The 27,455-nt window shown below is 44.9% G+C and overlaps 1 long non-coding RNA gene across 1 annotated transcript in view; it reads right to left on the bottom strand.

The window, feature by feature from the left end:
- The window catches only part of LOC115518149, a 53,712-nt gene that overhangs the window by 3,156 nt on the left and 23,101 nt on the right, over window positions 1–27,455 (bottom strand). The window contains exon 3 of the long non-coding RNA XR_004343828.1: window positions 25,769–25,873. This is a non-coding gene — a long non-coding RNA (uncharacterized LOC115518149). The remainder of the gene's footprint in view (window positions 1–25,768; window positions 25,874–27,455) is intronic.

Genomic DNA, 27,455 nt, shown 5'->3' with positions numbered 1-27,455 from the left:
GGGAGGGCAGAGGACCCCACGAGATCCCCACCCCACCCCATGGGGACTGCCCCTGCTGGGAAGTGGGGGGGGGAACCCATCCTTTCTCCCCGCAGCTGGAGAATTCCCTGTGGGCTGGTAAGCTGGGTCTTGAAGACTCTTGGAAGGAGGAGCAGGAGACAATGAATCTATCTCCTTCTTTTTCACAGAAAGGACCCAAACAATGACCTGCCAGTGGGTGTGACAGGGTGGTAGGGGGTGAGCAACCACATTCCTGAAGCTGAGAGCAGCTTGAGAAAAGTCCGGTGGCCATGTTGAACGGGGCCATCTTGCTGCTGAGTGGGGCCATCTCGCTGGGAAGGTGAGGAAATAAGGAGGAAGCACGGACAACTCTCGATTAAGAGAAACCCACAGGCAGGTGCTCTGTCCCCATGTCCACCATGTCCCACCCACTGCTTCTGTGAATGTAGCCATCCCATCTTGGAAAGTCCTGCCCCAGATATATCACCTGCTAACTAATTGGAAGCCAAGGGAGTCAGTAGGGAAAACAGAGACGGTTCTCGAGGTCCCCACCTGTGTTTGTCCTCTCACCCAAAGAAAGAAGGATGTGCCCTCTCAGGGACTGGGACATGTAAGAACTTGTCTTGTGTCTTATCTCCTAAACTTGCAGATAGCTCTCATAGTTGGCCAAGAGAGAGGAGGCACCGAGAACCCACAACATCACCTATGGAACCTGCCCCTCCTCCCTTCTGCCCTCCCTCCCTGTAACTCCCGCCAGATAAATGGAGGAGAAGGTGATGAGGAGCTATGCCATTTGGAGGTGTGGGGGGTCAAGTGGAGAATGGATGGTCCCCAAATGATAAAAGATTAGACCCTCAAAGTCAAGAGTTCATTTTGAACGTAGGTGTACAGGTGTAAGCCCGCACACCACAAAATAAATTTTTTAAGTTTATTTATTTATTTTGAGAGAGAAAGAGAGAGACGGGGGGTGGGGGGTGGCAGCAGGGGAGCGGCAGAGAGACAGGGAGAGAGAGAGAGAACCCCAAGCAGCCTCCGCACTGTCAGCGCAAAGCCAGACTTGGGGCTCAAACCCATGAACCGTGAGATCACCACAAAACAAATTTTAAGTCCTGATTTTGAAGCTGGGCAGGAAAGAACCTAATTCAGGTAGATGTGTGGTGGTCGCCCCAAGGTCTTTTGAGCCAGTCGGTCTGAACTTCAATAGCCTGAGGTTTGAAACAACTTTTTTAAGCTCCCAAAGACACACAGGCTCTTTATCACCTGAGGGTGTCTCCTCTCCCTCCACAGATAACGTGCGGGCTCGCACCCTTCGTGCAAGATTCCATCAGCAGCTGGAGGGCGTGTGATGTACGGCATGTCCACAAGGGAAGAATCATCTTTTACTAGCAATCTGTGAGCACGACTGAAAAATGTTCTTCTGTGATCAAATTATTAATGCTTTCACATCAAACACAAATTTCTGGTCTAAGCCCTGGGTGAATATCAGATGCCATTTTTTTTTTTCTGCTTGGCATTTTGATGTAACTATGTGATAATGTCCAAATAATTCCATGTCTGCATATGCCAGGTGACAAGACGCGTTGTGGAATTATGGCATTTAGTAGGGGATATTAGAAGTATCTAAAGCATAATGAAAACTGTATATTGAAGCATAATTTTTCTTCTACAGCTTTATAGGCAGTTGACAAAAAGCGGGCATGAAAAACCATGCCAATACCCAATTGCAGAAGTGCTCCCTCCCCTCCAATGCTACTCTCCTCAAACCATTTTCCTATTATGGCTGAAGTCAAAGATGAAAGAATAAATCACTGGAGAATTATGTAAAAAAAATAAAAAAGAGAGAGCACCATTACACAAGTGTTGTAATTAATGCTATGGAAATCATTTCTGTGAGTGTGAAAAATTAATATTAATACTTCTATATGAAGACTATAATTTTAAGTCAAGCTGGTCTTTCAAAGACAAACTAATTACCATTTTGAACAAAAAGATAAACTATGCCAAATGGCATAGTATGCGTTCAGCCTTTGTTTAATTAAAGAGGCAAAATGGACTTGAGCGATGATTTAATTGACTCTACTCAACATAGCTCATTTAGACCTAAAAGAATGATTTCCTAAATAGCAGGTTATCAGTCTTGAAATTGTCTAGATAACTGCCTCAGATGTCCCCATTTCTTTACTGTTAACATGTCGCTAAAGAAACTGCATATCTAATAACACAAACAAAAAAGTGCAGATTTCGTTGATTAATTCTCTTCCTCAACAAGCTTAACTTAATATAAGTATTTATTGAGTATCTATTTTGTGCCAGGCATTAAAGAAGCCTCTTAGATGATGAACCTTTCCTGATTAAAAACTAAGATTTTTGAAGAGGTGTGCCAAGCCTTCCAAAGCCTGGGTCTGTGTTCATCTCTGATTACCTCTTCTGCCCAGTAAAACCTGAACGTGGCTGTCTTGCCCCTCTTCAGAGCTCATCACAGCTCAGACTGCTACTTCCGCTCTATACAGACCAACAGGAGCTAAATGCTTCAAGCCTCAGGGGAAATGCCACCCCCTTTTTGAGGTCCTCCCTGGTAGGGCTCATCTATGCTTCATCCCTTACGGCAATTTATAAGAATGAGGTGTATTGACACGTGCTAATGTGGAAAACTGCCCGAGATAGATTGAAAAGAAGTCACTAGAAGCATGTGTGTCTTCTCTTTTGCCCGTGGCTGCCTAGAACCACCTTCTGCCTGTCATGCCCTTACAGCCCCGGAAGGTGCCAGCTGGTTCCGTCTGGCCAAGGCAAGGCACCAAGTGCTGGCTGAGAGTGAGAAGGGAGGCATCTGGTGTCTCTCCCCTGCTGTGACACAATGCGCATGGCAACAGCTGGGCTCCTCCTGAACTCACAGATTCCAGTGACCTCTTCTCTGGTTCTGCCTCTTGCGGGGGCTCCTTCTCTACACTGAACTCTTCCTTTTGTCCCTCCTGTCACCGGGTGGAAACGGCTCCCTACCGCTTCTGGTCTCAGGTCTCACCCTGCCCCATTCACATTCACCACCAGGAGTCATTGGACCCCGTTTTAGCTTGTGAGGTTTTAAAAAATGGTTTAAATGGATCTCACGACTTTTATCCCCTCTTAGAAGTCTTCCAAAAACCAAAGACAAAATACACTAATTTTTAAAAATAGAATAAGACCTTTAGCCTTTTAATTACCATACAGCTCCATTGGATTCTTGTGTAAGTTCATCATCACCATAAGACACATTCTAAGTCTCAGTGACCTGATTTTTCCTGTACCTCAAAATACTTTGCTACTTATAATCCCAGAGCATATATCATCATCTCTCATCCTTATTCATCAGTTATTCCCAGCAAAGTTAAAAAAAAAAAAAAAAAAAGACCAAATAATGGGAATCAGAGGAACGTTGGAAGAGCCCGGAAGATGAAATAATTGGGAAACATATCCTCTGTCATCCATCTTCTCCTTGCCCAGCCCGAAGGACTACACAATCTTCAGCAAAGATTTAGAGACTTGGGGTCACAGTGAGAGCTCAGAACTTTTCACGTCCCATCCCTAATGGTGCAGAGGAAAACTTTCCACACTCATTAATCAAAAGGTGAATGAAAGACATGAACGTCGGCACTCTACACTTTAATCATGATAGTAAAGTTGATGCACAAGTAAAATCTTAGATTATAAACCTAGATAAATATCCTTCTACTCAACAATCATTGAGTGATGGTTACCAGAGGCTCGGGAAAGGGACAGGGGGATATTCTAGGGGGCCATGGGAATGTCCTATATGTTGATTGTGAATAGAAGTATGCCCCCAATAAAACTGGAATTATTAATGATCTATTGCCACATAACCAATTACACCATGGCTTAGTGTTTTGGAACAACACACGTTTATTATCTCACAGTTTCTTTGGGTCAAGGATCCAGGCACAGCTTAGCGGGACCTTCTACAATGTAGTCCCATCAGGCTGCAACCCAGTGGGGGCCAGGCTGTGGTCACCAGGAAGCCCAGCCAGGGAAAGAGCCATGACCCAGTGGTTGTTTGTATAACTCTATTCCTCAAAGGCCGGTGGGGGGAGACTGCCCTCAGTTCCTTGAAAAGTGGGCCTCCCCATCATGGAGGCTCAATTCATCAAGGCATCAGTGCAAGAAGGCAAGGGAGATACCAGCAAGACCGAAACCACAACTTTTGTAACCTAATCACGTAAGTGGGACCCTAACACCTTTGCTGTGTTCCATTGGTTGGAAGTCGGTCACTAAGCTCGGCCACCGACCAGGAGAAGTGATTACAGAGGTGCGTGTGGGCGGCATTTATTTTGGCCGTCAGGAAGTTTGCCTACTGCAAATACATTTCTTTCTTTCCCCAGCTTTATTGAGATATTAGTTACATGCAATATGTGTGCACTTAAGATGTATGACGTGAGTTGTTTCTTAACTAAGATCTCATTTGAGCCATGTAGCCTGAATTTTGTTTCCTCCCAGAACCCCGATCGACATCAACAATACTTAGTCTAGGCACATTTGTGTTTGAACGCACACACAAACACACATGCAGTGGACTGTGTGACCAGAGCAGCCACCCAAGGACCCTGGAGCGGGTGACCTTCAGGTCACGGCTGAGTGCTCACCGTTGCCCTAAGAGAATCACTTCGGAGCTTTACAGGTACTTCCCTATAATGCTGCTTCTGTTGCTAACCACTGAGTTCTTTCCAAGCAAAAATCATGCAACCTGAACACACATTCTGGTGATCGACGTTGTAAAGGAAAAAAGAATCCACGCTGTCTCTGGAAATGGATGGTTCCTGGCTTGCTTGTCTCACATGCATGCCTCAGCTACTGTAGGAGTGTTTTCTCAAACGAAAACGTGCCTTCACCCAGCACCCCATAGAGGTGCTCTTCTGGTCCCCATACATCCACATGCTGCACATGGGGCCAGACCCTCCCATTGTCTCTCTCTGACTCGGTTTGAACCCGGTCGCAGGTCATGACTCATACATTCCTTAGCAGCTCGTGTTTCATGATGACACAGATTCTAGGCAGGTAGAGAGAAAACCAGCTGGATCTGGAAGAATAATTGACCCTTAGCTCCAGTCTCTATGAGTCACCATAGAACTCCCCAGGATGAAATCGTGGTGATCTCTGAATATTTGGGTAAATAATACCATTCTTCAAATACGGCACAAATTCCTAAACGAAGACCGCATTCCACGCAATGACCCAAGGCACTGTTTTCACCTTTGCCTCTCCCAGGCTGAGTTGCAGAGCTACCTGGTTGAGTCCCATGGTGCCTAAATGATGTTTTGCGTAGGGCAGGACACTAATACCCACTTCTCAACCGTACTTTAATCTGATGAAGCCGCACAGATCACTTCCAACTTCAGTTATTGGTCTGAGTTCTGGTCCATTTGTCACAGGGTCTTATTTTCACCCAACGCTCAACGTGTTTTATTTACTTGTATCTAAACACATGTCGTCTTTGCTTAGATATCTCGTAGGGAGTTAAGAGAGCACGTGTCCATAACTAGACTTTCACATCTGCCAACAATGCCGCTTCTCATGTCGGCAGGTAGCACGCCTGCGCCCGCCTGTTCAGGGCAGAAAACCAGTCAACGTTGACGGCCCTCTTCTCTGACTCCACACTCACTGGCAAGAACCATCGAGACACTCTTCCACACGTATGCGGAATGGGAGCATTTCTCACTGTCCCACCGCTGCCGCCATTGGGGAACAAGCCTACACCACATCTTAAGTAGCCCCTGTGATTGTGGCTGCTAGCTGATATTCCTGCTTCCACCCAAGACCCTACAAACCCTTCACTGCCCAGTGGTCATTGAGCCCCGTAACATACAAACAGAGAGGTTACCTCCCTAGAGAATCCTTCCTGCCTCTCCTCTTAGATATGCTCACCTCCCTCGCTCTGTACCCTGTTATTTAGTATTGGGGCTGTGTGTGTTTTCACTGGCACTTACTGCTTCCAATATCGTATATGGAGGCAGGGACTTCATCTGACTTGCTCGCCACTACACCGCCACTAGCCGCCATGCAGCCATCATTTAACAAATATTTCTTGAATTAATAAATGACGTAACTCCTTCTAAACTGGGCTCATCTTTGTGACCCACCAGTCTCAGCCCCTGCCAGCACCCACACAAATCCTGACACACAGATCATCCTGCTGTCCACGAATGCCAGCACCGTGGCCGGTCTGCATGGCTGTGTGCACATGGGTACTTCCCGATACGATTTTCTCTTCTCTCCAGAAATCCAGCTCCTCTGCCATCCATCCAGACCCGATTCCAGTCCCACTTCTGCGAGAAAATCCTCCCCCGATCACACTGGGCCACAGTGACTCCGTCCTTCTCTGGCATCTGCCCTCCCCCTTATTAAAATCCCTTATTTCTGCCCATGAGTCACATGCTATTTGAATTCAATGTTCTTTAAATCTATTTTCTATTAAGCTGGAATTGTCAGTAAAAGCTGAATCAGAAGCTGGAGCCCATTCATCCACTGCTAAGAAATCCAGGAGAAAAGTATTTACTACGAAGAGTTATTAATTATTTTAAAGGAGCAAAAATCCACGCCTGCCTTTTAAATACTCAGAAGTTAACTGGATACCAGGGAAGAGTCATTACAAAAGGTGTCTGATGAAGCATGATATTGCATTTAAGAATTTCTCTCTACTTCTGTTTTGCTATGAACCATGGTCAGGGATCAGGGGAAATTACAAGAGAAGGGACTTTCCACGAAGAGGGTTTTTAGAAAAGGCTCAGGCCCTCCCTCTCCTTGCCCAATGACTCCTAATGGCCCCTGCCTTTCACCAACACTGACTGGGAAGTGTGTTTCCACTTCAGAAAGTCACTGAAGACACTCGTGGCTTGTTGGATAAACTTGAGCTTATGATGATTTCATAATGTACAGATTCCTAGACCCGGAGAAAGGAGCCCACTATGCTCAACATATGCTTGGAGTATCTTAATACATCCTCAAACCGGAAAGAAAGGAACAACAACACAACAAAACAACAATGAAAGTAAAGCTACGATGCCTCACTATACATTAATTACAAAACAACGTATAACCATCTTGTTCAAACTTTTGGTACCCACCCAACTCAAGAGTAGCCAATAAACCACAAAGCCCAGGAAATCCAAAAAGCAGGTTGGGGGTTGGTGAAATAAAATCTGGACTTTGGTTTTGATAAGTGAATTTGAAGATGTCTCTGTGGCGGAAATGTCAAGGGGATTACAGGACACACAGAAGTGGATTTCAGGAGACACCTGGATAGTGACAAAAAATGGAGAGATTGTCAGTCTTACAGGGAATTTAGGACCATGGGGGAGTAAAGGCAGGGTAGGTGGGAAAGGCGTGATAAACACAAGATAAGGGAAGAAAGCAAGCCAAGAGGAGGGAAGGGCTATCTGATTCCATGTTACAGCAGGTCAAGGAAAGTTAGGAGGAAGGAAAAGTTGTGCAAGAATCCAGCTCCATTGCCCTTCTCAATGTAAGTGAGATCTACATTCCCTAACCATGAGTAAGCCATACTTACTCCAGAAGGTGCTTGAGCAAACGGGTTAACACAGTTCTCCTCTTTCAAACAACTTCCAGTGTTAAAACGCTATTGATCACACAGACACCTATTCGTGAGTTTCCTTCCAGAATGGGAACTGGGCTCACCAGCAGCAGCCACCATATTCTTCAGGAATTTGTACCTGAACCCTATGAAAAGATGAGCGCCTACAAAATCATTTCAAATCTCACCACTCATTTCCCCCCAAAGTTTAAACCCCTTCCCAAGGAAGACTGGTCTTTACAAAAAATCTCCTAGGTTCCCCAAACCCAGGACTCTTTGCCTCAAGCGTACCAAACTGATGACTGCTAACTAAGCAGGCAGACAAGCAAAGCAATATAGTAGGTTCCATAACTTGAATTCTTTGTTAGTCTGTCGGCCATCCAGTTGGGTCAATATTCAAGTTCCGGGAGTATTCACATCATTTAAAATATGTGCCAACCAATTTCCATATGTCACATTTTCTTCTTTCTTCCTCAACCACTGTTAACTGCTAAAAGAAATTTAGTCGACACTAATAAAAATGGAAATCTCCTTTGGAAGAGAGATGAAAGTTTTTTCACACGGGTTTAAATGAAAATTAGCAATCAATTAACTAGAAGACTGTGTAGTGATGTAAAATCTCTCAAGTTTGTGGATATGAGACAATGCACGCAAAGTACAGACCTCAGAAGTCTGAAATCGGGCAACCAGTAAAACAGATCAGGGTGCGCCTGGTGGCCCAGTCGGTTAAACAGTTGACTTCAGCTCAGGTCATGATCTCACGGTCCATGGGTTCGAGCCCCGCATCAGGCTCTGTGCTGACAGCTCGGAGCCTGGAGCCTGCTTCTGATTCTGTGTGTCCCTCTCTCTCTGCCCCTCCCCCCCTTCTCTCTCTCTCTTCCCTTCAAAAATAAATAAACATTAAAAAAATCTTTTTTTAAAGTTAGATTGGGGCAGCTCTGTGGTTTGTAGGCCCTGATGGCCATACTGTTAAAGAGTTCCACTTTATGGACAAGAATACAAAATACAGGGGTGGGTGGCTGAGTCGATTGAGCGTCCGACTTCAGCTCAGGGCATGATCTCACAGTCTCTGGGTTCGAGCCCCACATCCAGCTCTGTGCTAACAGCTCAGAGCCTGGAACCTGCTTCAGATTCTGTGTCTCCCTGTCTCTCTTCTCCTCCCTGTGTTGTGTTATCTCTATCAAAAAAAAATAAACATTACAAGAAATTAAAAGAAGAGGGGGGCACCGGAGTGACTTAGTCGGTTAAGCGTCGGACTTCAGCTCAGTTCATGATCTCACGGTTCATGGGTTCAAGCCCCGTATCAGGCTCTATGCTGACAGCTCGGAGCCTGGAACCTGCTTTGGATTCTGTGTCTCCTTCTCGCTCCGCCCCTCTCCTGCTCGCGCTCTGTCTCTCTCTCAAAAATAAATAAACATTTTTAAAAAATCAGAGAAAAAAAATAATGCAAAATACAGATATAAAAGTCAGGGTGTAGTTGGAAAGAGAAATCGAAATAAATGATAGATGTTGTAAAGCTGACAAATGCCACCAACATCACAAATTCCAGGAGAATCCATAATATTTGATTAATTAGCTTCCTGACATATCTAACACACTTCCTCACTTTTTTTTTTGTCCCCTACCTATTCTTTGATTGCCTCATCATGGCAATCGTTTTGTGACATAATCTTCCTAACCTACAAGAAAGATAATTCAATCTTCCCTTCAGCAAAACAAAAGCAGTTGTTGTTGTTTTTTATCAGTCATACTTGAAAGACTCCCTCCCAGCTTTACAACTCCTTGTTGATGATATCAGTAAATGTTTTAGATTTCTTGTCAAACTTGAGAAACCTCTATTGACTTCTTTCATCTACAAACTGTAAAAATGGTGTCTTGCGTTTTCCTGCCCAGGAATTAATTGTAACTCAGTACCTCGCACTTCTGTTAGAAACGTACCTCTTCCGTTTAGTACGTTACCATTTCAACATGATAAAAAAAAAAAGTTAAACAACTTACTTCTCAGCGTGGGAATCGTTTCTACCGAGTCACTGCTCATATTTATTGTTTTGGTTTCATATTCTATTGATTTTCATCTCAATTGCCCCCCCCCCAGTCCTTTTGACTAGATGACTAGAAAAAGTACCTTTTAGATTCACAAAATCAGAAGTCTGGAATTTCTTGCTTCATTGAAACTTTCTCAAATGGCTTTCCAAACTGCTGTCAAAACGGCATATTCCCGACTTAACTTCCCCTCAGCCCCGTCTCAAAAATTCCTGTAGCTTCTCACCACCAGCAGAAACCACAGAGCCGCACAGGGGACCTGGAAGGGAGAAGGAGCAGTGGTCCCAACCGGTATGGTTACGGCCCTTTGGAAAAATATTCTCAAGGTCTGACCACGTTGTCATTGCGGAGGCCTGAAGCTTCTCTAGCTTCCTGGAAAATCCACCTTGGCCCAGTTTCCCTTTCGCAAAACACAGAAAATTTAAATGACCAGATTCTTCTACCTAGAGATGCAGAAGCCTCGAAAAATACCACAGAACTTCCATTAAAATTCCAGACCCTTACCATTTCTTTTTTAAGCTTATAGCAAATCAAGCCAACCACCGCATCACCGTCGGGAAAGGATCATTTACGTGACATGAAGTTTTAGAAGCACCTTGCCTCCGAAACGTTCCACACTTGCATTATTTGTGGCTTAAAGCAAATGCATAATTCACTCATTTAGGGACTCACCCATTTTTTTTTCCCCCTTCTCTGTGCCTTATTTGCACTAGATTCTGGCAGATGGAAACAAAGGACATGTTTTCTCCCTGAGGATCAGACTCTAGCCAGGGCGACAGGAAAGTCAGCCGTGGACACACGTCAGAATGACTTTGCAGAAGAATCAGCAGGGCACAAGTCACAACCAAGTGGGACCTCTGGGGGGGGGGGGTCCCATCCTGGGACCGTTCCCCAAAAGTAGGATGTCTAAGCCATGCCCTAGCGGACAAATAAGGCTAAGATAGTCAAAGACTGGTATGTGAAGGCGGAGAGGGATAATTGCTGAAAACCTTATAGGAGGAACATCATGGACAGTTAGCATTTATCATAGAACAGATTTATTGGCTAATTTACTTACCATCACGTGCTAGTAAACCACACAGCCAGGATGAGACCCAGACAGGCTGGAGGGAGAGCCGTTTCATTGCCTCTCGGGAATAAAGTTAATGCTAATAATAACAGGAGAATGACGATATAGCTGGAGGTAAACTGCAGTGTAAAGAGGGTGTTCATATGGAATGCTCCTTCCTGCATCACACATGCCCAGATTTATTTTCATTCAGTTTTCTCCTGGGATCACCTCCCTAAATACTTCTATTTCTCTCCCTTCTTTCTCTTGTAAAAATCTCTAATACCGTTGTATTGCCCAATAATTTTTCCTTTTCTCAAAGGTACATTATCTCCTTTGAAGTAAATTATGACAAACTTGTAAGAAGATATAGCAATGGATTTTTTTTTCATCTGCTTACAGATAAGAAATAAAACTCATGGCAAGAAAAGTATCCTAAACCAAGCCATATCAGAAAATCCACACCCAGGTCCCCAAGCCTCTTGATTCTTAGCCAATTCATCAAACTCATTTTTCTGGTTATCCATTTCTGTGTAGCCAATTACCCCAATACTCAGGAGTTGTAGGTAAGCATTTCAAGGGCACCTGGGTGGTTCAGTCAGTTGAGCATCTGACTCTTGGTTTCAGCTCAGGTCTTGAGCTCACAGTCATGGGATCAAGCTCCATGTCGGGCTCTGTGCTGACAGTGCAGAGCCTGCTTGGGATTCTCTCTCTCTCTCTCTCTCTCTCTCTCTCTCTCTGTCTCTGTCTCTCTGCCCCTCCCTCACTCGTGCATTTTTTTTCTTCTCTCACTTTCAAAACAAATAAAAGCACTTATTTTAAGTAAGTATCGCATCTGGCTCACTTAGTTTTGGGGTCACAAATCTGAAAAAGGCTTGGTTGGGCATTGCTAGCTTAGGGCCTCCCCATGTGGTTTTTCAATGCAGATATTCCAGAGAACAGGTAGAAAATTCCTTATCTTTTCTGTCCTAGCCCCAGATGCCATGCTGTATCGCTTCTGTATCTTCTGTTGCTTACGAGGGAGACATCATCCCTTTCAGAATCAACAGGAGGGGCTGTGGCCCCACCTGCTTACCTCCCTGACCCCAGTCCGGCCCCCTCTCCAGGTTCCAGCTGGGGTGGTTTCCTCAATCTTATGGCTTTAAAGAGAAGGATATGAGAGAAAAAAGAGGAGGGAATGATAGAAAGTAAGAAATGAGGTAAAACAAAGGGAGAAAGCAGCAATGGAGAGACGGGTCAAATGTCCAAAGGAACTGAGGGACACTGGGAGGGTTGTTGATGGACAACCCCAATGGATATCATCTGCAGGTCACTTGATTTCCTTTTCATTTATCTTTAGAATGTCAGTGTGCAGCAACAAATTATGTAATTTAAATTTCCCTTTTAGCAATTTCTGTTCCAGTGGATCATCCTAAACGTAATTTCAACGGTGAACAAAAGTGAACACACCTTTTTTTTTTTTTACAAAAATGCTATTTTTATCTAATTTACTGCAATTGTGAAAAGTCCCTAGAAAAGTATAACTGCAACAAACAGTCCCAAAATTTGTACGGAACCACAAAAGACCTCCAATAGCAAAAGCAATCTTGAAAAACAAAACTGGAGGTATTGCAATTCCAGATTTCAAGTTATATTACAAAGCTATATTAATTAAAACAGTATGGTACTGGCATAAAAATAGACACATAGATCAATGGATGAGAAGAGAAAACACAGAAATAAACCCACAATAATAGGGTTAATTAATCTTCAACAAAGCAGGAAAAAATTTCCAATGGGAAGAAGACAGTCTTTCCTACAAATGGTGCTGGGAAAACTAGAAAACCAAAAGAATGAAAATGGACCATTTTCTTTCACCATGCACAAATAGCAACTCAAATGGGTTAAAGACCTAAATGTGAGCCTTGAAACTATAAAATTCTTTGAAGAGAGCACAGCAGCAATCTCTCTGACATTGGCCACGGCAACTTTTTTCTAGCTGTCTCCAGAGGCAAGAGAAATAAAGGAAAAATGAACTATTGAGACTTCATGAAAATAAAAATCTTCCTGCACGGTGAAGGAAATAATCAACAAAACTAAAAGACAATCTACTGAATGGGAGAGTATATTTGGAAATGACATATCTGATAAAGGGTTAGTATCCAAAATATATAAAGAACTGATACAACTCAACACCCAAAAAACAAATAATCTAATTAAAAATGGGCAGAAGACATGCACTGATATTTCTCCAATGAAGACATACACATGGCTGGCAGACACATGAAAAGATGTTCAACATCACTCATCATCAGGGAAATGCAAATCAAAGCTACAACGAGATTTCACCTCACACCTGTCACAATGGCTAATATCAACAACACAAGAAGAAACAGATGTTGGTGAGAATGCAGAAAAAGGGGAAACCCATGCACTGTTGGTGGGAATGCAAACTGGTGCAGCCACTCTGGAAAACAGTGTGGAGCTTCCTCAAAAAGTTAAAAATAGAACTACCCTACGACCCAGCAATTACACTACTGGGTATTTCCCCAAAATATACAAAAACATTCATTCAATCGACTATACGCATTTTGTCTTATGTTTTATATGCCTTATGTTTTATAACAGCATTTATAACAGCATTACCAATAATGGCCAGATCATGGAAGCGACCCAAGTCCCCATCATTGACGAATGGATAAAGAAGATGCGTATGTATGTACAATGGAATTTTACTCTCCCATAAAAAAGAATGAAATCTTGCCATTTGCAATGACATGGATGGAGCTAGAGAGTATAATGCTAAGAGAAATAAGTCAGAGAAAGACAAATGCCACGTGACTTCACTTGTGTGTGGAGTTAAAGAAACAAAACAGATGAGCAAAAGAAATAAAAAAGAGAGAGAGAAACAAACCAAGAAACAGCCTCTTGACTACAGAGAACAAACTGATGGTTCCCAGAGAGAAGGTGGGTGGGAGGACAGGGGAATAGGAGATATGGATTAAAGAGCACCCTTATCATGAGGAATAAATAAATAGATTTTTTTTTAAGGCCCTGTAAGTGAATCACTTCACCTTTAGTCTAGATTTGAAAACCAGTGAATACGGCCTACAACCAACCCTTCCCCATGGTTTCAGAGTGTCTTACAGTAATTCCTTCCAAACTTTTAATTTTTAAGGACAGTAATAGCCCAATGGAAAGACAGCTGGTTGGGGGCTGGAGGAGGCTTGGCCCCTGCAGAGGAGTTATACAACAACCCTAACGTGCTGGTTTCTGAGGAGGGAACAGCCAGCCGCCAGAATGTGCCACGGGGCTGGGGGGATCCGTGTTTGTAGGCTAGAGAGGACTCTTGCCAGAACGAAGATAGGACTCAAACAGGAAGTCCAGGTGGATGGCCCGTTCTCTTCTGCAGGACAATCGGTTGGCATCAATTCAGTTTTCAAGAAGAAATATGCAAGCATTAATCATGCTACCCCATTTTTATGACTCTATCCAAAACCATTATCCAGAAATGAACTAGGTCACAAAGTAGGAAGGGAATCCCACGAATCAAGTTTCCCCCCTCTGCTGTGAATAAATTTCGCAAACCGTATATTTTAAATATTTGAGACTCATCAATATACACATGTTGGAATAAAACAACCCATTAAAAAATGAAACAAAACCTGAGAGCATTGCCATTCTTGTTTATGTTGTGTTACAGAGACAGCAGTCTTCATGTGAGACGAGAAAACCCTCCGATGTGTGAGCGATAATCCCTGGGAAAAGCAGGAACTGAAAAGAAGCACACCTTTTGCAAATTGCTTTAGCAAAAATGACAATGTCGCTTAACATATCAAATGTCATTTCTGAAATGTCAAAAGGAAGGGGAATGTCTTTGCCCCAAGCAACTGAGAGAGAACACAGCAGGGCAGAGGGTGTTGGTAAGAAAGACCCAGGAGGAAAGCTATTGAGCCCTCCTGAAGATGGGAGGGCCTAGATGTTGCTGGAAGATTTTAGTACATCACACCCACTCCAAGGGACCGCCCGTCCGTCGAGGGCGGTGGTGCTAGAGGCGGGTATTAAGAGTTCCCTTGGGGTCCTTGAGCCCTGGAGCACAGCAGGACAACCAAACAGGTGTCAGGGACACACATGCAGGGACTCCACATTCCAGCAACCAATTCTTCATCAGCACCTGGCACGGCCGAAGAAAGGCAGTGGCATCAGCTTGTTCGCATCACCTGTCAGCGACCGAGTCTAGAGCTCAGCAGAAAAAGATTTAAATGACACTTTCTGTTACTCATTCCAAACGTGAAAACTGGAAAGTAACCTTCATCTCACAGCATCAAGTAGTGATTTGCCCATCAAAATACACGGGATAGCACGCTGGAGACAGTGGAATAAATGTGGAATAGGCTATACAAAAATCCAGTCAGTGCTTTGAAAATCATAACAGTCTCCAAACCCAGCAAGCACTCACTGGTGGTTTCTCTCCCTGCCTTGTTTTTAAATATTCAGTTTTGGTCTTCAAAGACATTCAGCTGGAAAACTCCAGTGGGTGGGACGGATCTGCCCATATGTTTATTTGAATTGACGATAATGGAAGAGATTCCAAATTGTAAAGCCCAGAACTTACCCAAGGAGATAGCATCTTTTATGAAAGAGGGGACTCGAAGCCAGGAGCCCTGGACTGTACTTAACTCTATCAGTTACTCACCATGTGGCCTGGGGCCACATGTATAAACCGTATCCCCTGTACAAACTAGAGATGATAAATCTCCCTTTCAGAGCTGTCCTGAGATTTAAATAAGTTCATACCTGGGGAAAATCCATTGTAAACTATGAAGTCTCATGTACATATCATCTACCTAATGTGGAGATAGTGACTTCTAGCAAGTTCTTCTGTCAGGTATGAAAGGCTATGCCAACAATCCCAGCCTGCTCCTAGGAGAAGATGGGGGAAGGAATCCTATTTAACTGTGACAGGGTTAAGGGAAATCAATGCTGTTAATAAAATACTATTTGCCATTTAATTGGATTATGTCTACCAAAACTCCCAGAGCTAAGATTTTTATGACTAAAATGCTATATAGAATAGAGGTTGCAAATAAAAATGCCTACATGGGCCAAGAAGGCCACAGAAGAAGAAATGCCGGCTGAGAGTAAGAAAAACAGACACAAAAGCAGAATAATGATTAGCAAGAAGCACTTGGCTTCAGCAGAGAGATCTGGAGGGTGTGCTACAGACCTTGGGAAAATGGGGGCAGGCATCCCTTAATGAAAGCAGCGCTGTCTCAGGGAAATTTCAGTCTAATCTTGCTGGATTTCCCTCATTTGGGGGGAGAAGATGGAAATTCTAGATATGTTATAAAATCTTCCCATTTTTTAAATGTTGGCTCATATTTTTGCCCCCAAGTACCCCATAGATGAAAATGGGGGCCCAGGAAACACACGAGCCATTGGGTCCCTTTGCCAATCGTACCCCCTTCCAAAGAGAGAAGACGAGAGGCAGGAAGTAGAGGGGCTGGAGGTTGAGTAGCTATCGTATTGATGTCAAAATTCACTGGAATCGTTAATTAGCTAATGTGGAATGTGGACACTGTCAAAGAGAGCACTCATAAGAAAGTGAAAGCTAAAGTCATGGCCAGGTCATTTGTGGGAAATGACGGCTGAGATCATCTGGCCTCATGTGAAACTGACCTTTTCTTTCTTTCTTTCTTTTTTTTTTCCCCTGATGCTGAACATTCCTGATGCCAACCCAACATACATGGAGATGAAACCAAAACATCCCCCTCTGGCCAGAGGGCCCTTGATAACAAATAGGGTGCTCATGACGGATGGCCAGGGACAAGGTAGCTCGGTGGCAAATGCTGGTCCCAAGTAGACCAGTAGACCCAAACTGAGCTCAGGAAATGTCACCCTGCCCTTTGAAAGAAATGTGAAGCCAGGAGTTCAAATCGGTCTAGGAGCTTTTACAGCAATATTTTTATGACATCTTAGATAACACACAAAAAGAACAATATGTACAAAAATAAACACCATCATTTAAAAAAAAAAAAAAAAGCAGCGTCCTGAGAACAAAGACTGGCTTTCATCTTGGAAAGAAATTCTCATTAGTTTGTTCACTAGATGAGAATCTTAATTCCTCAAGCCAGTGGCTGCCAAACAAGCTGGGAATCTAGAGCTGAATAATAGTACAGAAAAATTGAATTTATCAACCTGTTTTAATTTAAAATTGGACTTAGAACTAGGGTGTGTATGTTGTGTAGGGGGACCAGTAACCAATCAGAAACTGTTAGTCTCAACTTTTTATTAGGTACAGTCTTAATGGTATTTTTTGCATCATGATAAAAAATATGTATATTTTGATTGGTTCAAAATAATTGATTCAATCAGTAAAGTCACAGGATGCAAAATCGATGTGCAGAAATCTGTTGCATTTCTACACACCAAAAATGAAGCAGCGGAAAGAGAATTTTTTTTAAAATCCCATTTACAAGTGTGTCGAAAATAATAAGGTAGGTAGGAATATACCTCACAAGAGGTGAAAGAGCTTTACTCTGAAAATTATAAAACACTGATGAAAGAAATTGAAGACACAAAGAAATGGAAAGATATCCCGTGCTCATGGGTTGGAAGAACAAATATTGTTAAAATGTCTATATGACCGAAAGCAATCTACAGATTTAAGCCAATCCCTATCAAGATACCAACAGTATTGTTCACAGAGTTAGAGTAAACAATCTTAAACCTTGTATGGAACCACAAAGACCTCAAAGCCAAAGCAATCTTCAGGAAGAAAAGCAGGGCTGGAGGCATCACAATTTCAAACTTCAAGTTACCCTACAAAGCAATAGTAATCAAAACGGTATGGTACTGGCACAAAAATAGACACAGAGACAAATAGAATAGAATAGAAAACACAGAAAGAAACCCACAATTATATGGTCGATTGATCTTTGACAAAACAAGAAAGAATATCCAATGGGAAAAAGACAGTATCTTCAACAAACAGTGTTGGGAAAACTGGACAGCCACATGCAAAAGAATGATGGTGGCCCACTTTCTTACACCATACACAAAAATAAATTCAAAGTGGATGAAAGACCTAAATGTGAGATCTGAAAACATAAAAATGCTAGAAGACAGCACAGGCAGTAACCTCTCTGGCATCAGCCACAGCAGCTTCTTTCCAGATATGTCTCCTGTAGTAAGGGAAACAAAAGCAAAAATGAACTATTGGTTCTTCATCAAAATAAAAAGCTTCTGCACAGTGAAGGAAACAAAACTGAAAGGCAACTTACAGAATGGGAGAAGATATTTTCAAATGACATATCCAGTAAAGGGTTAGTATCCAAAATACATAAAGAACTTATACAACTCAACCACAAAAAGAATCCAATTAACAATTGGGTAGAAGACACGAACACCTTTCTCCAAAGAAGATGTACGCATGGCCAAGAAGCACATGAAAAGACACTCAGCATCACTTATTATCAGGGAAATGCAAATTAAAACTACAATGAGTGATCACCTCACACCTGTCAGAATGGCTAAAATCAACCATAGAGAAACAACAGGTGTTGGTGAGGATGTGGAGAAAAAAAGAATCCCCTTGAACTTCTGGTAGAATGTAAATTGATGCAGTCACTGTGAAAAACAGTATGGAGTTTCCTCAAAAAGTTAAAAATAGAACTACCCTATGATCCAGAAATCACACTACTGGGTATTTACCCAAAGAATATGAAAACACGAATTCAGAATAATAAATGTACTCCTATTTATTTGCAACATTATTTACAATAACTGAAATATGGAAAGAGCCCAAGCATCCATCGTTTGACGAATGGATAAAGAAGATGTGGTGTATATATATACAACAGAATATTACTAAGCCATATCAAAGAATGAAATCTTGTCATATTGTACACCCGAAACTAATATTACACTGTATGTTAACTACCAGAAATTGAAATAAAAACTGAAAATAAAAATAAAAAAAAAAAAAGCTGGGGCACCCGGGTGGCTCAGTCAGTTAAGCGTCCGGCTTCGGCTCAGGTCATGATCTCACGGTTCGTGGGTTCGAGCCCCGCGTCGGGCTCTGTGCTGACGGCTCGGAGCCTGGAGCCTGCTTCGTATTCTGTGTCTCCCTCTCTCTCTCTGCCCTTCCCCCGCTCACCCACTGTCTCTGTCTCTTAAAAATAAACATTAAAACTTTTTAAAAAATAAATAAATAAAAACAAAAAAACTAAACTAATTCGACTGACCCTACCACTGCCACTAAACTAGTAATTTTCCTGCATAGCTTCAGCGAGATCAGCTATGGACACGACAATAAAGAGGAAATTTGCATTTGTATTCCTCGTATCAAAAGAAATGCAGCATTTTAGACTGCAGACACACATGTACAGTCTATGTCTACTTTTCCACCCACAGTCTCTAGATTCCATTCCTTCGTCCACCCTAAACCCTCCGACCCCAAAGCTGCTTGGTTCATCAATGTCGTCGTGCGCAGTGAGAGCATCTTAGTACCTCTGGTCTCACGGCAGAGTGACTGTGCCACGAGATAACTGCCCTGGAAAATAGCTCCCTATCTTGCCGACCAATTTGCTCACGTACTTAAGTCACACATATTTACAGAGCGGTCGACGTGCCGAGCACAACGATAAGCACAGAGCCTGCAAAGCAGGCCACCCGTGACCTTGCCCACAGGGACCCATACCCTGCCTGCCTCTCTGACTGTCTAGAAGCAGCTGCCTATTTTGTTAATTCCTTGAGGACTGAATAAAACCACAGCTGGATCCTTACTGACTAGCAGATGAATGTTGCCATTGGTTTGTTGAATGAATGAATCAGCGGCACCGGGAACAGAGCTGGGGGCGCTGGAAATCTTTCCAAGAGTTTGAGGAGACAGGTATGTGTCTGGTGACGCCTCGGGCTTTGGAAGTTCATCCACTCTGATCCCAGAAGCTCTGTGACAATAACTGACCCCAGACACGGATATGCGGGCCCCAGTTTTGCCAGAAAATTCTCCGTCCTGGGAAGGACGGATCTGTTTTCATCTATTACTTCAGCTGCCTGCCTGGAGTTCGCAAAAGTCTCCGAAAATGTCTGGAAATTTGGGACGATGGATAAAACAAAATGGGAAACAGGGCAAACCCCTCTGACGATATGACAAATGTCTAGTCGTTAGGGCTACCCAAAGAATAAGGTAAAGTGTTTCACCGCCTGTCTGGCTCATCCAGGTAGGGGTGAGGACGGGCACGCCCCCACAATAAGGGAAGGCGTCCTGGAATTCAGTGATAAGCAGAAGAGTTGCTGAGTCCCCTCTGGCCCCATATAGTTCGTTGTACATTAACTAGTACAAGTGAGTCATTTCATTTCCCTAATTATGTAGTTCGAGGAGGAACTTTGTTCCGATTCCTCCTCGCCTGTTGCTGGACTTTGTTATTAAAGTGAGTTTAGGCTGCTTACATTTTTGGTCACACTGCTCTCTATGTCCCCTCCCCAACGCCTGCACGGTTCATTGCAGCTTGGAGTTCCCTGTGACGTCAGTAATAACTGACCTATTTATCTGTGCCCTGGGCCGCTCATCTGAAAGTGGAGGCTTAAAGAGAGGACCAGAAGTCATGACACAGTAATGGGAACCCCCCCCCCCACACACACACACACTCTCGGGGGCCTGGGGGAGGGGAAATCCTGTGTGAGCCATGCTACAAGGAGAAATCCCTTGGAAAGTTAGAAAATGCCTTCCTCAGAGCCAGATCGCTATCTGGGTGAGTCTTCAGCAAACGTTTTGCTGACTGGGTCCTGCAGTGAAAAACCTCCCCGGGAGGTCCCTTAAGATTATAGGGTCTGCTCCACCCACCAGTTAACCCGAACATCACCCCATTACCCATTCAGACCCCGGGGTCAAATTCTTTCTCTGGGTCTCTGGAAGTTCCTCACTTTCAAAGCAATTACAAAAGTGACCGCACTGGCACCTGAGGGCAGGCAGACCCAGGCAGCAGCTGTCCTGAGCAGTAAGAGAAAGGAATCTCGGGTCACTGAAATCTCTGAAAGACAAAAGCACCCATAATTTTTGGAAAATGCCACCACAGGGGTGCATAAAGATACACAGGACAGAAAACAATCAGCGCGTATTTCAAGGAAAAAAATAAAAAGGGTCCAAGACCGTTTTCTGCAAAGAGTTGATGTCTAAGAGGACGCAGACCACCGGGCTTCCTGGTCCAGTACAAGCTGTCAAATGATAGTTAGCACAGGGTCCTGTGGCAGGTTGGGGGTTTGGCGGGGCCTCCGGGGAACCCAGCCAGCTTCTCCTGCACAGGGACGGGTAAATCCGAAAGGCTTCCTCCTCTACGAGGAAAAGTATGCTCCAGGAGAAGACTGGGAGGCAGCCACAGGGTGAAAATCAGGCTCTGCCCTGGTTGGGGGAGACCGTCCCAAGCGGTCCTCCTGAGCCTGAAAAGGACTCAGTCCCTGCGGGCGGCTGGAACACCCTGACTCCGGCGAGCAGGGGCCTGGCAGGCTGCAAGGAGAGGAGGAAAGAAGGGGGTGATAAGCGCAGGGTGCACAGTCTCAGCGTGCCCTCCGGGTTCCCGTCCTGAGGGCCCAGCTCGGTGGGGGGGAGGTGTGCCTGAGCTGCTCGGGGACTGGCCTGTGGCTCTGGGTCTGTGTGGGGGCCGCTGTGGGGCTTGTAGGATTCGAAAAGGTGGTGTGCAATGATTATGTCCATAAAGAGAACTTCACAAGGCGAGGCGAGGAGCACAAGACGTCTTTCTTCGGAAGCGCCCCACGAACTACAGGCACGAAGGGTCGGTCTCTGTTTTCCAAGACGAGCGTGACTTGTCAAGGTTCTTCGCCAGAAGGCCTGCACTGCGTGACCTGTGTGCTGGGTGTCGATGGCAGAAAAGGGAGGGCGTTTGCTTGTGGGTTTTGTCCTTCGTCAACTCACCCTGTACCTCTGTCCGTCTGCGGTTACCACTCTTTAAGTAGAACTCCTCAACGGCCCCCTACCTCCCCGGGCGTCCGCTCCAAGCTCCCACCTGCCGCACCCCCACCGGCCACCATCAAGCACGTCCCAGGCCCTGGAGAACCACCAGGTAGGACGCTGCTGTTAGCTTCCTTTGGCGCTCCCTTGCCGCACTTTCTGTTTCTGGCTCCTTCCTTCTCCGCTCCTTCCAGGACCCAATTATTCGGAATTTCCCCGCGTCACAACACTCTCTGATCTTTATCTGATTTGGAGGCATATTGGAACCACATTTCAAAATTTCACCCATTTTTGTTAAAGAATATCAGGGATTTCTTTGCAAGACCATCATCTTACAAAATCAAACCCGGGGCGCCTGGGTGGCTCAGTCGGTTAAGCGGCCGACTTCGGCTCAGGTCATGATCTCGCGGTCCGTGAGTTCGAGCCCCGCGTCGGGCTCTGTGCTGACAGCTCGGAGTCTGGAGCCTGCTTCAGATTCTGTGTCGCCCTCTCTCTCTGACCCTCCCCTGTTCATGCTCTCTCTCTCCCTGTCTCAAAAATAAATAAAATGTTAAAAAAAAAAATTCAAAATCAAACCCTTCACAGGGGGCTTCTGACTGGCTCAGTGGGTTGAGTCCAACTCTTGATTTCAGCTCAGGTCATGATCTCACGGGTTCATGAGTTCAAGCCGCCCGTTGGGCTCAGCGCTGACAGTGCTTGGGATTCTCTCTCCCTCTCTCTCTCTCTCTCTCTGCCCCTACCCTACTCTCACTTGTGTTCTGTCTCTCAAAATAAACAAATCAACTTAAAATAAAATCAAATACTTACTGTGAATTGAAGAAAATCCATCTAAAACCATCTCACGCATCCTCAAAGTTCAACCCCTTGTCAATTTTTCTAACCCACAGACCAAGGTGACACCCCTCAGTCATAACTGTTAATAAACTGCCATTCATGTGAAAAGAACAGTCTATTTCTTATTCAACATCAGGGACATCTAATACACCATCAGTCACCGTATCAGAAGGCAGCCGCGGGATTCAAAGCGTGCACAGTGACTGGTGCTCAGGATTTTTATTCAGGGAGGACGAAGCCGTGTGTCTGCTGACTTCGAGCCCCAGGAAAATGTTCACAACATCCGCCTCGAGTCTCAGCTCCGCTCTGCCTGCCCTGGACTGGGTGATGCCGAGCCCGCCTGGCCGGAGGGGCGCCAGCTGGAGCCCGGGCTTGGGGAAGACAGAGTCCCCGCCCCCCACCCTTCCTGTGTGCGGCCCCCGGCCTCTTGTGCCTCCTGCCTCCACTGCTGTGACACTAGCCATGCTGGTCCTCTGGGCCAGCGGGGAGCCTTCCCTCGAGCGGCCACTGGCCCCAGAGTGGTCTTCCAGCACGGAGAACCACCCTTACCGCCTCCCCTCTGCGTGACACTTGCCCTCGCAGAGACCCGGGTCCCGGCTCCGGGAGCCCCTTGCTCCGGGCTCTTTGCCTCCTTCCCTCAGCCCCGGGAATGGGACCTTAGTTCTACTTTTGCCTCTCAATTGTCCCGGTAGCCACCTTCCCTGTCGTTCCCAGCTCTTCGTGGTAAATGCTTGCTGTCTCCAAATAACTGCAATGCTCTCTGCCTCCGAGTGGACCCTTCAGAGTGACCTTGAGAACTATTTCTCCCGTTCAGAGAAGCCATGGTTGGAGAAGCGGGCCCCGGGCTTCTTGCACAGTCTTCCCTCACGATTGTCCTTGATCAACAGCTTCGCAAAGTACGGTGCCAAAGCCCTGACCCACCGCTGAAGTCCACAGCAGAATGTTCGGAACTGGCCGATCGAGTTCCCGTGGAGCGGGGGCCGGGCCCCCCTGCCCCACCGCCGCCCGGCTTCACCCCCCACCCAGTGCAGGGTTCACAGCCGAGCCCCTCCAGGAATGGCCCCGCTCGGGGAGCCGACGGGCCCCAGATTATAGCCGGCCCCCGAGGGCGGCCCGGATCCAGTGTCTGGCCCGTGCCGGCCACAACGTTGTGCCCCCTAAGTTTGTCTGGGAACAGCTCCTAGGCAGCAGCCCAGGGGATCGGCTGAGCCCTCTGCAGGAACCGCATTGTGGTTCTCCTCCCCGCTGCCCGCCTGCCTCACTCACCCCTGCTTGGCGCAGCTCGTGTTGTTCACAAGCCTCTGTCGCCTCGTCAGCTTCCCTTGGCGTCCAAACCGCACGGGACTAGTGTCCCCACAGCTTGGCACTTGTCGGCCTCACGACCTCAATGAGACCGGTGATGTTAGACAAAGGCTGACACCAAACTCACACACTGCTACTCAGAGAGCGGTTCCCTCTCCAGGAGGAAGGGAATGAGCGGGGCCCTCAAAACCAAGAAAGAGGGGCGCCTGGGTGGCTCAGGCCAGTAAGTGTCTGACTTCGGCCCAAGTCGTGATCTCGCGGTTCGTGGGTTCGAGACTCGTCGGGCTCTGTGCCGACAGCTCAGAGCCCGGAACCCGCTTTGGGTTCTGTGTCTCCCTTTCTCTCTCTAAAAATAAACAAACATTAAAAAAAAATGTTTTAAGTATTAAAATAAAATAAAATAAAAGTCCTCAGACAGAAGAGCAAACAAAAGCCACGGAGAGCACGCAGACTCCACCTACGAGATAGCAGGACCACGATGGGGAGGTGTGGGTGAGGACACTGAGGGGCCACGGACCGGAAGGTGTGTCCTGAGAAGGAGCGTTGGACAGAAGTGCTCTCGTGTGATTCTAGATTTACAAGATGCCTGCACAAGAAACACACCTACAGACTGGTGCTAGGGACTGAATGTTTGTCTCTCCCCACAATTCGTTTGGTGAAGCCCTAACCTGCGATATTTGGGATATTTGGAGATTGGGTCTTTACGGAAGCCAAGTTCAATGAGGTTATATGAGCAGGGCCCTGTTCCGATAGGATTAGTGGCCTCGTACGAAGAGGAAAGTAGACACGTGTTCATGCCAGCCCTTCTCAAGCACTTGCGGAACAAAAGTCACATGAGGACACAGAAGACACCATCCGTGAAGCAAGACGCAGACAGATACCAGACAGCGAATCAGCCCGTGCCCTGATCTCGGACTCCAGCCTCCAGGACTATGATAAAATAAGTGTGTTAAGTCACCCGTCTGTGGTGTTTATGGTGGTCAACTGGGCTAAAACCATTGGGTAATGAGTTATTACTGTAATTCTGTTGATATAGTTAATCCCCGAGTTTAAGAATTATTGAATGTCCAAGCCATCTGGACTTTATCTTAAAACCCTTGACCTTTACAACCTTTCTGAACGAATAGTACCTGCCTGACCGATTACTAGGTTCTTTCTAGAATTTGAGATCCTCACATGACTTAGAAGCTTCAGGCTGGCTAAATGTTTGCCGACATTACAGGATCAAACCGTAATAAGTTTATAATTAGCTTTGGCAAAATAGGAAGCAAGTCATAAAACTGTTGTATATGACTAATGGCCTTTAAAAAAATTTTTTTTAACATTTATTCATTTATGAGAGACAGAGAGAGACAGAACATGAGCGGCGGAGGGGCAGAGAGAGAGACACACACACACACAGAATCCGAAGCAGGTTCCGGGCTCTGAGCTGTCAGCACAGAGCCCGATGCAGGGCTCGAACTCATGAGCCGTGAGATCATGACCTGCGCTGAAGTATGATTAATGGTCTTAATGGCAGTTATAGGAGACATGATTCACTTTCCACTAATCACTAACACGCATTGATTACTGTGCATAAGGCACTGCTCGAATCACTGTGTATGCTGTAATGCTCATTCCTACAATAGCCTTTTGGAATAGGTACTATTACATCCTGATTGCAAAGACCAGTAAATAACTGAGGCACAGAGAAGCTAGGGAATTTTCTCCAAGTCAGACATGAAGCCCAGATTTGAACCCAGGCACCTGACAGCTGAGTTAGTGTCCATAATCATTTTCCTGGATGCCTTCAGCTGCTATTCCTTCCAATGAGGGTCCCCAGGTTCTCCTTCCACTGCTGCTGTGCGTTTTTAACAAAGCTGGTGTCTATCATGATGTGTCTTTATGCAGGGAAAATACTGTGAGCATCACCTTTCATAAATAAACTATGGAAAAGCCCCGCAAAATAATGGAGAATTTCCTGTACATGCCCCTTCGTGATTACCCAGAACGATCCTAAGAGAATGACTTAATGGCCCACCGTAAGTGAAAACCATCCATCCGATGGAATGCTTGACTCTGGTGCTTCAGAATGGTAGACTGACTTCACCTCCAACAGTTTGCTCAGTTTTCCTCCCTCTTCGTTCTGCGAAAACAGTACTTTAGTGTTAGTGCTTTATAGCAGAAGCAGTCATACAGCTGGGTAAGATTAATTTTTAATCAATACACTTAGAGGAAAAGCTTATATGCCTTTCTCATTGAAGTATATACACTCGTTTGTACGTGTGTGTGTGTTACGAGTATAGGTTTTTTTTTTCTCCATTGAGATACGCTACTCTTTTATTTGAAAAAGTTTCTTTATAAATCAAGATTTTCCATAGGACAGTCTCTCTGATCAGACAACCCTAAGAAATCTGTTTGAGTTGGATGTTCAAATTATAGTAATGGTAGACTTTCAGAGAATTTTTGCATTATTTCCTTCCACTGTCCTGTGTCAAGTTTTCCACAACTATCTGAAGTGATTATCTCTGAAAGGGTCCTCCTTCATAGAAAAAAATTATATATACATATATACATTCATATCTTAACATATGCACAGAGTTGGGGACAGTGTGGGCTGCCACATTCCTGCTTGTTACAAACAATGAGATGAGGTTATAAATAGTGAGATAAGAGTCAGGGATAACAGGGGCACCTGAGTGGCTCAGTTGGTTGAGCGTCTGACTTCGGCTTAGGTCAGGATCTCACGGGTTCATGAGTGTGAGCCCCGCGACGGGCTCTGTGCTGACAGCTCGGAGCCTGGAGCCTGCCTCGGATTCTGTGTCTCCCTCTCTCTCTGCCCCTCCCTTGCTTGCACTTGGTCTCTCCCTATCTCTCTCAAAAATAAATAAACATTAAAAAAATTTAAAAAAAAAAAGTCAGGGATAATGGCAATAATTAATACTTATTGAACATTTGATATGTGCCAGGTAGTAAGTGCTTAATTTCCATGAGCCCTCTGCCCCTCACTGTGTGAGTATGATACTGTTTTCACCCACAGTTCTTATATGTTTATGTGAGTTTTTCATTGACAATTGGGAGTATTTTCCAGGGCAAGCCAGGCACTGTGAGGAAACGGGCTGCCTTCTTTTCCGAAGGGAATTGGTTTTGTTACAATTGTATTGTTATTTTTGAGAAGGGCAAATGGATTCGTCATGATTTATTGTGAGGTCAATGCCAGTTGAGTGAATATATTTGGCATATGAATAAAAATGAAAATAATTCTGTTTGCATCTATTTATTAGAAACCACAATCCCCTGCTTCTTAGAAGCGTATACGGTCCTCGACAATGAGATCATGAGCAAGGAAAACACAAGTGATAAAATCCCCTAGAAAGCCCTGGTGGGTGTTTTTTAGACCTTTCAGATACAATTTCCCTTAAAAATACAATCTCAGAGAAGACCGAAATGCCACGAAAAGGTTCATTTTCAAGAAACATTGCTATTAACATACAACAAGTAAAACGCCAACAGGGCTCTGAAGGACAAGAGAACAGAAACCGAACACAACCCTAACCCAAGAAAACTTAGCTTGTTGTACCGCCAGCGTAACAAAAAGCAATGAGAAGGCACTTTCTCAGAGAATTCTGAAACATTAAGCATATCGTAATTGTTGATGATTGCATAAGACAGCCAGCTTCTAAACTCATTCATAAATAAATCCCTGAATTCCTAATCAGGGTATTAAA

This window comes from Lynx canadensis, chromosome B4 (genome assembly GCF_007474595.2).
Source record: "Lynx canadensis isolate LIC74 chromosome B4, mLynCan4.pri.v2, whole genome shotgun sequence".
In the NCBI taxonomy this organism is placed as follows: Eukaryota; Metazoa; Chordata; class Mammalia; order Carnivora; family Felidae; genus Lynx; species Lynx canadensis.
This window is presented reverse-complemented; position numbering and strand designations above follow the sequence as displayed.